The sequence below is a fragment of the Urocitellus parryii genome, unplaced genomic scaffold (assembly GCF_045843805.1).
Source record: "Urocitellus parryii isolate mUroPar1 unplaced genomic scaffold, mUroPar1.hap1 Scaffold_40, whole genome shotgun sequence".
Lineage (NCBI taxonomy): Eukaryota > Metazoa > Chordata > Mammalia > Rodentia > Sciuridae > Urocitellus > Urocitellus parryii.
In genome coordinates, this window is record NW_027553586.1 from 8,680,715 (window position 1) to 8,690,789 (window position 10,075).

Consider the following 10,075-nt stretch of genomic DNA (forward strand, 5'->3'; position numbering starts at 1 on the left):
TCTCTTCAAGAGAGAGTACATCATAAGCCCAAATGTACAAGATGTTCTCTATTTAAATTCTACTCACTCTTTTGGGGCCCAGTTTGATGTCATCTTTTCCATGTGTCCTTTATCCTTACTCTAACACTCATTCAACATTGTGGATTTGCACTCCATCTTCAGCATGATCTCAGTGCTCTTTGGGATGTAGCTGAGGCCATCAAAGCATTGTGTACCATCCATGTATATCTAACAGGAAACACTTGTCTTGAGATGGTGGAGCCCTGTAACTACTGACCTCATGCCTAGTTCTGGGCTTCATCTTGATTGATGCCTATAACGCTGCTCTGGACTTCCATTTCACAATTTTGTTAGAGAATGTGATTCTTTGAAGTGGGTATGACAAATTCATCTTATAAGAGCCTTTTGCAACATTTTTATTAAACTTTACCATGCCCGGGTTCATAAATAAGAATCACAAAAAGATGGATCTCTAAACAAATTACCAACTTTTTCCTTTACATCACAAAAACTATTTTGGAAGAATGATCCTTATTCTTCCACTACTCCTGGTAGTCAGGAGTCTGAAGCAATCCTGATTTGCGCTTTTCCTAGATATCCTCTTATGGCTACAATTAAGATTTTCCAAAAATATGAAAGCTTCAAAGTTCTTAGGGATGAAGAGCCTGGCAGTGACAATGTGAAGGCTTGTGGAACATGGCATTATGATACTAATGATTTGGCCATATAAAGTGTCCTACTTGAAGCACACAGCCTGGATAAGACTGAGGCTGAAATTATTGAGCACACTTAGGAAATTATTTTTATTCATTTCTGGTTGTATTTCTCAATTGTTCACCTTGTTCCAAAAGTGATTTGTGGCAAGAGATATAATTTGTATTTGATTCATGATATAAAGACTTATGAATTTTCTTAGCCCACAAATTCAACATGATCCAAAAGTAGTAACTTTATGGTGCTTTCCCTAGGCAGATTCATCCCAGGTAAAGCACCTGGGTTGGGTGCACAGGAATGGAACACAGAGGAAGAATGTAGGACAGTGAAGAAAGCTTGAAGGGCCCAAGAATATGATGTTAGTCTTGAGAAAAAAAGAATAGATCTGAGAAATGCTCACTAACTGTCAGAAATGCCAAACTATTAAAAGAGATTTCAAATGAGTAGGATGCACTTTTTTCCCAAAGCTGAATCAGGTCAGATGCACAAAAGCTACAAGACATCAAATTCTCATGTAGTAAAAGGAGTGATTTCTAAACAAAGATTTCTAATGGAGCACACAACTTTCTTGTGAGACAGCCTGCTCCCCTTTATCAGCAAGGCTCAGAAAGAGACTCTGGCCACCTGCAGGGATATTGTGCCAGTTTCTTCTCTCTGGTCCTCTGGGGCCTGGGCCAGGGAGTGGGAGCAGTCTGGGGCTGAGCCAGCCTGAGCGGTGCCTGGTACTAGGATTGTAGCCCTTGGGTACTGTGCCAAAAGAAGGGAAGCAGATATTAAAACAAGGACTGGTGCAAAAGGACCAAAGTACTGGGGGCCAGGTATGTCACAAATGGGTTACCAAACGGGGAAGGGCAGAACAGACAGGAAGCAGGATGAATCCAGTCAGGGTAGGCGGAGACCAGCGGGATCTGATTTCATGAACTTGGTCCCTCTGTAGTGGCATTCCATTAGCAAGAAACTAACTTGTCTCACTGAGTCAAGTGTGTAGTTTTTTTTTTTTTTTAATTTATTTTTTAGTTGCAGGTGGACACAATACCTTTATTTTATTTTTATATGGTGCTGACGATCCAACCCAGTGCCACATGCATACTAGGCAAGTGCTGTACCTCTGAGCCACAACTCCAGCCTCAAGTGTGTCCTTTTTATAATTGGGAATCTCGACCTGACAGATTCCATTCCAGTAGATTAGTCTTCTTATGTTACTTGTGTCAGTAATTGTCCTCAGTGAAGACACTGAGAATAAATCTCTGGCTAAATCCATACATTTCAGCCTCTTGTATCTTCTCAAAGACTGAGCACAAGGTTAGGAAGACAGATTCCTTTGTTCTTTATGTATCTGCCATGCTCAATCAGGAAAATTAGCCAACTTTCTTGGTTTTCAGATTCCTTATCTGAAAAAAGAGGAACTTGCAAGTAGCTCTTCCTCCAAGTCTAAATCACCAGGGAGGGATTAATTTGTTAATTTTTCTTTGTCCATTGCATTCATTTTCCTTTACCCTAGGCAACATATTCCATGACACATATTAGCATGTTTTTTTTTTTTTCCCCTTGGCCTCCAAGTGTATTACTGTTTTCCAATTGATATATGTTTGTGGACCAGTTAAAACACAGTGGAAATGACTAGGGATGTAGTTAAGTGGCAGAGCATTTGCCTAACATGCACAAAGCCCTGGGTTCCATGCACAAGGCCCTGGGTTCCATCCTCAGAGCTGCAAAGAGCAACAACAAACCTTTTGCTGTACTGGCTATAGATGTCATAGGACCCAGAAGAGGGGAGGTCAAATCACCAAGGAGATGGCAGAAAAGAAGAACTCCAAAAATTTCTACTTATAGAAATCTGGATTCGAGGCTCAGTTTTAAAGAACACTGAGAATGAGAACAATGCTTACCTCAAATGACCAATTCTTACTGTGATTCTGTCACAAGCAGAATTTGAGATAAGCCAGATATATGAGTGACTTATCCAGGAATGTGGCCTCAGCGTGCAGGAGCAGGGACATGAAGAGTGGACTGAGAAGGAGGGAGAGTGGCTCCAAAGATGCATCCCTGAGCTGGTCATCACTAGGGACAACTAGTGGAATGGCCTGTGGGAATAGCACAAATTTTAGAAAGTACATTTTAGAACTATTCACTTGGGGTGGGGTGGGGGGGACAAAAAGATATCTGTCCATTAGTTCCCATTTCCCACTGGTCAAAGGTTACTCTGTAAATGTTAATTCTCTAGCTTTTTGAGCTAGTGCATTAACTGAATGGCCACAGGTTTCCCAGTTTCCCATACTGTGACATCAGAAAGTGAAGCAAGAGGATGAGGCTTTCTCAGGTGATTGGTGGATGAGATTTGATGCAGTCTTCAGGAACTGATCTCCATAGTCATGGGGGAATAAGAAGTGAAACAGCAGGATTTACAGTATGCAAATATGGTGACCCAAATTTACTACCTCTCACTGCCACTCCAAAGCTTTGTGGCTGATAATTTTGCACATACACTTGAACAGAGGATCCTCTGGGCACTCTCACCGCTTCTGCTGGAGACTGCTTCTCCCCTTGAGCACAGTCACCTCTATGGGGTGCCACTTGTGCTTCTGCTAAGAATTGCCAGCTCTACCCTAGACACCATGCGGCACTTAAATTTCTTCCTGTCCTACAACTTCAGGGCTTGGTTATTTGGCTAGAATTCTTACTCCCAAGTCATCCATTTTAATGAAACCTTTTTTAAGGAGGCTTTTCAGTCATGTAAATGTACTCTTAGAGGTAGTCTCCAGGCAGTCCATTGGTGAACAGAGCTTAATTTGATGTTGGGACTAAAGCTACACAAATATTAGCTTGAACAAGTACAAATATGTTTATGTGTTCTACTAAGCAGAAGTTCTAAAACATTCACAGATAGGAGTGGAACATAAAGAGAGAATAATGCAGAGTCAGAGAGAAATGGGAGAGAGAGAGAGAAAGAGGGGAGAGAAGGAGAGAGAGGGAGGGAGGGAGGGAGAGAGGGAGAGAGAGAGAGAATGAATCTTGAAGCTCAGTAAGAAAGCAGAAGACATGAACACTGTCTCCTAAGTCTTCCCTGTGTGTACAACTATGACCACATGTTACTAGATACATGAAGTAATCATCCTAGGGAAAAAAATGGTTTCCTTGTACTGGTTTAGATCTAACAGTCATCCCCACTCTGCCTCCACCTCTAAGCCACTTAACTTGAATTTCTAACATTTTCCAGAGAAGGTATTTAAGTGACTTTCATTATTTATCTAATGCTATTAAACTGTGGTCACTATCTAGAATTCCTTGCAAATGATTACTCTAAAGCCCCTGTGCTGTATCCTAAGCCCAATTCCTAGTCAAACCCAACAGAGAGAGAGAACAAAACAAAAGTGGGTATCATGTTACTCTCAGAACTCCATAACCTTGATGGACCTTGAACCATGGACAGTTGATGCTCTGTAGCTTCTAAGATCAGGCATAGATTCAGGCAGCATCAGGTTGCTGCTCTGCACTAGTTTCATGAGCGTCAGAATGAGGCATTGCAGAAGCAACTAGGACTTAAGATATAAAGGAGTAGGTTTGATGAGAGAGAAAACCTTTTCCAAATAGCTTAATCAATTTATATTGCCACCAGCAAAAGACAACCTTATGGAAAGATACATGCAAAATATCCTCACTCAGAGACAGTCAAAATTATATTTTATGTGCTTCAACAATTCTTTTTTCTTCTGTTTTTCAATAAGTCACCTGAGATCATTGGATCTCATCAGCTCATGAGACACAACTCTCATCTTTGACTAAGATTTTAGTCAAGAGTCCTGCAATATCTCACAGGTGTCCACAATCTTGTCTGTCAGGTACTGTGAACAAAAGGAGCTCAATATATTATCTGCTTCCAGCCCCTTATAGATGTCTGATGTCCATGAAGACGATGGTAATCATGGTTGCTACTGTTGCTTACCAGTGGAGATGAGGTGATCAAGCCAAGTATATTTTTACTGACATTCCCCAAACCATCATCTTTAAAAATTTCTGATCAAGGTTCAGTTCCCTAAAGTAGAAACGTGATCTTTCTTCAGTTTTGGCTGACTGATCTCTCTGTAGAATGCAGGCCCAATGACTTGGAGGTCAGTCAGAGGGAGAAAAAGACAATATGGTGCCTTACCCATGGCCCTGTGTAGCAACAAAATAAACCCTGTGGGTTAGGCCCACAGCCCCAGAATGATTTGTTCTGCAGTGATTATGAACTATTTCATCTTCTGTCTCTTTCTTCCTCCTCCTTTTTTCTTTGCTTCCTTCCTTTCTTTTTTCCTTTTTAAAACAAAGAGTATTCTTATGATGCCCAGGCTATCTCTGAACTGCTGCCTTCAAGCAATGCACCTGTCTCAAGCCCCCAATAGCTGGGACCACAGGTGTGTACCACTGTGCCCTGCTGAGTTTCTGTCTCTCATGCTCTTATTTTCACCTTAAATACTAAGATCCTAACTGCTTAGAGTGTATAGTATAGACTAGCAGCTCCAACATGATTCTGGAGCTTGTTGGAAATTCCAACCTCACAGGAGACCTTTGAATCAGAATCTATAGGCGCTTCCTATGCACCTTAACATTTCACAAATGCTATCTTGGACCCTGTTTTTTCCAAGTCTTTTCCCTGCAGCTTTGGGGGAAAGGATGCATTTAAAAATTGGACTCCAGACAAACTCTCTTTCCATTTATTTCCACCTATAAACTATCTATTCATCCTAGTTCAATCAATGCACCTATATTTAAGTTGATTGATGTATCATTTTCTTTGCAAGCAGCAGAGGAAAACAGCTCTGGAGACACCCTGCAACTCTGAATGAGCCATGTGGCCTTAGACAAAGGTATTTATTTAATCTCTTCAAGCTTCAGTTTTAGAAGGGACAGAAGCAGAGATAATATGTAAACTTGGGCACTGAAATTTTTTCATTCTTCTGATTCAAAGACAAAACTCTAATAATGGGCTTTAATCATTTCATAAATGAAAGTACCACTTGAGTGAGGGCCCAGCTAGCAATCAAGGAATCCTGGATGGACACCAGACCCCCGCTACCCTTTGGATGTTTAATCCTCTGCCGACTGTATCAACATTGAAATGTCCTCAGGCATTGATAAGCCCCTACAGAAGACCCCAAATAAGAAAACTAGAGGTGCCACCTCAAAGGGCTGGACATGATGTCTCTGTCTCTTTTACTTACTATTTTGATTGTCTCATCACTGGGACATGGAATAGAAAGTGCTGCCTCCTTCAGAAGACATTGGTTTATAACTGGAGATTCTGGATCCTCAAAGCTTGCTTCAGGATCTCATTTTGCCCTTCTGGATACCACACACTCCTAGTGGAATGAAGCAGGAGTGAGGAGGAGGTGAGGTTCCGGGGAATCACGAGCCTAAGCTTAGGACACCAGGACAGCCAGTTCTGCTTCCCACAGGTTGAACTTCAGTGTCATGTTATGTTTTCCATCCTTTATCTTTGTAGGTTTTTAATAGACTGAGCATCTAAAACTTACATTTATATTTAATCAGCTAATGCTTCCAACTCTTCCTGGAGGCTGAGAATGGCCATTAACTTTGATTTAGTGGATGCTAAACGTATTGCAATGAAAGGGGAAAATGGTTTGACAGTAAGTTTAAGCAAAGCAGGAGAGAAGCACGTATGCACACAGGTACTTCTGCTCACGTGTGTGCATGTCACACAGCAAGCACACACGCACACACACACACACACAGACCTGTCTGCCAACAGATAGCCCTGACTTTGGGAGGTAGTATTTACTGCGACTCCCATGATTCTCTTCTCTCTGCCTCCAGAGGCTCCCTCCCTCTTTCACTAACCTTCCTGCAGGTGTTACTGTAGGAACTCAGAACAAGTGCAAATAACTCCAGAGATAATGAATTTTCTAGGACAATTTATGGGAGTTCAGGCCTCCTTCTGTGATGGTTCATTTGGGTCTCTATAATAAAGAAAAATGTTTAATAAAGCCACAATTAGTATTAGATGACTCTCAGATGCAGAAAGGGATGCTAGATAGCATATTTTGAGCAGTTATTCTGACTGTGTTTTCATGTTCTAGCTCCTTTAATCACAACCACCTTCAGAGGAGGATGCTGTTATCCTTATTTTATGATTAAAGTGGGGCTCAGTCTTTTATATACAGCAAAATAAATTCAAATGAAAGGTTTGACATGAAGAGCCTCAGGCCATCTCCTCATTATAGATATTACTTCATGAGCACATCCAAACACAGAGTCTCTGATTCCAAAGAAGCATTTATAGATTAGTCTTTACAGACCGCATTTGAAAAGGAACTTGGGGGAGTTCTCTTTGGCATCCAAGAGAAGATCATATCAATGAAGGCTGTGCCTCTTTCCCTTCTCAAAGGGATTTTAGTATGCCTTTTGGAATGACACAATCTTCTTTCATACATGTAAATACCAGAAAGGAGTCAAATGAGTATCACCCAACTTGGCAGTTTGTTCTTTCTGCTATTAATTAACTGATGTGTCTTTTTATGTCATGTAATGAAGAATCTGAGGACAGGACCCAGATCTCTACTACCTATGTTAGGATTTGTCCTATATTCTAGTTTCATAATGATGAACCAAGTTGACGACAACAAAGGAAAAAAATACTTAGGCCATCGATACAAGTTTTATTGCTGAGGGATAGGAAGGAAATCACAATCCTTTACCCATGACTGTGGAAGCTGTGTGATAAGTTAGGGAAGGGAACAGCAGCAAATGTGCTGTAATGGAAGGAAGGAAGGGAGTGAGAAAGAGAGAAAGAGAGAAAGAGGAAGGGAGGGAGAGAGAGGGGAAGGGAGGGAGGTAAAGAAAGAGAGAGTGATGGAAGGAAGGAAGGATCGTGAATATATGAGGAGAGAAATAAGAGTGAAAACCTTAGATGTGAGTCCCATAGTCCCGGCACACAGTGGTCACTTCCCCTCTTAAGGACCCAGTGTTCACATGAAAGAAAAGGCCACCACGGGGGCAGGGGTGAGCTCTAAGATCTTCTCCTGCTCTAAAGTCTTGTGTTCTATAGCTGTGCAACAAGAGGCAGATAAAAACTGGACTCTTTCCCCAGAAGAGCCTTTGGGTATTTGGCTCATTAAAGAGATTAGCTGTCCATTTGTAGGGATGTCTCTCCAATGAGGTAGGGACAGAATGACCCAAGAGTTTTAGTTTTGATTCAATTTATGAAGCGCATATCCAATTTCCTGGCAAGTTCAGTCAAACACATCTTCTATGTTTCAGCAATCCAGGCATTAGACCGGGACAGAAAAAGTGCCTCTTACTAATGTGTGACAAATCAGTATGGAGAAAAACACTGTTTCTTCTCTCCCATATGGCACAGCTGAGGATGGTTGGCTGTTCTGGCCTTGAAATGGTTCCACGGACCAGGTGGGTGGTTTATTTCACAGGCTGGTGAAAATTCAGTGTGTCTCTTTCGTGAAGATGGGAATGGGTGAGAATTCTTCTGTTATAGCCTGGGGCTGTCAGCAAAGTCTAAGACACAGTTCATTGGTTTTTCTGCCAGGATGAAAGGGAAGGGAACCAACTACCTTCAGGAGGAAGGAAGGGCAATTTCAAACCCACTTAGGTCCTGCTTCAGAACTTCCCTTGAAGCCCAAGATCTTTGAAGTTTTGGTCTTGTAAGGATAGAGCAGATTTTTCCATGGAAAACCCTTAAACCACTTCACATTCCCATCTCAATGCAGAGAAGGACAAGGCCTTTGGTGGACAGGCAAGGCAAGGGGAAGTAGTTTCCTAAACCCTCTTCAAAGTACAGTTTCAAAGGATTGAGACTCAGTGGCTTCTAATTTGAAATGAGTCTTAGCCATTTTTAAGACATAGTGGATTAGCTGTGTCCCCCTCTAAGGGTTAATGGTACAGATTGACAAGCACAGAGACTATTGCACTGATTAAATACAAAAAAAAAATCCCAAATGAATAGAAGCAACAAAATCCCAACTCATCTACACCTCTGAAATCATCCCACCTCTTTAAGAAGTGGGGAATTATAAAGAAAGAAAGATAATCCATCTCCTCTGCTCTCAGTTTAAGTTGATAGAAGGATAATGATTTTCATTATACTTGGAGCGTCAAAATGAAACTCTTATTTTTTAGTCATCATCTTCTCAAATTGTTTCCAACTCTTCTTTTTCTTCTTTGCAGTGCTATAAGTGAGATACACTTTTAATACATATGTACTTTATTGATCTACTCATCACAAGGTCTTAAGACCACAATTAAGCAAATAGGCATAAAATTTTCCAGAATTTGATATCATATGCAATTAGGCACAAATGTAAGTGGTTTGCTACAATCAAAAAGTAGCTAAGTGATGGAATTTCAGGTTTGAAAGAAAATGCCAAAGGTCTTACTGCAATTTAGAAAATCAGAAACTGGTAATTTATAAAGATGGGCTTGGATGAACACATACATACACACACACACACACACACATTTCGTTCCCTAGAAATGGCAGTGGTAGACATAAAGTTGTGCATACATTGGAAAGGCTCCGTGTTGGACATTAGAGAGGATTTCCTAACTATGGGTAACTATTTAATAGACCAAATGAATAGAAGCAACATAATCCTTTGACTAAAGGTAGCTATATTCTTTCTTGGATATATTTGTGGACTCTGATAAAAAAGAAATTTGCATTTTTAGAATTTATAAAGATCATTTAGTCCAACGAAAGAATCCCTTCTAAAGTTTCTATATCAAAAATTAACACATCCTTGCTTGACCATCAAAGAACTGGAAGTTCATCTCCAGTCATGTTCCAATGTCAAATAATTACAATGATTATTCAAAATTCCCTTATCATACTAAACTAACATCTATAACATTAATTTGTGCTTCATTGGAGCAGTGTCAGATACCTAATTTGTTCACGTGATCAACTTTTGAAATTTTGAGTTTGCTTGTTATATCATCATATTTCTTTTGCTTTCAAATAAAATATATCAAATTATTTGAAACCATGTCATGGTAGAAATCGTAGAAGGAGTGTGTAAGTCTAAGAGTGAGTGGACAAACTGGAAACTCCACCAAATTGGTGAAGAGGTTTCAATCAACATTTATTTGTCACATACCATATATTCACAGTTTGCTAAGTTCTGAAGTTCCCTATTAAACTACAACCTTGAACTAAACTCCACATTCCAAAGAATTATCCTTTGCTCAGAGAAGGAGGGATCTACCATCAGTTATTGTGCTTTGTGGGGCAGGATAGTATTACTAATGGAAAGAAATAAGAAGACATGAGTAAACTCACAATAGCCTTCATAAGAAGGCTGATGATTCCATAAATAGCCCCAATTCTACAAAGGAGATCAAGATTCTTAGT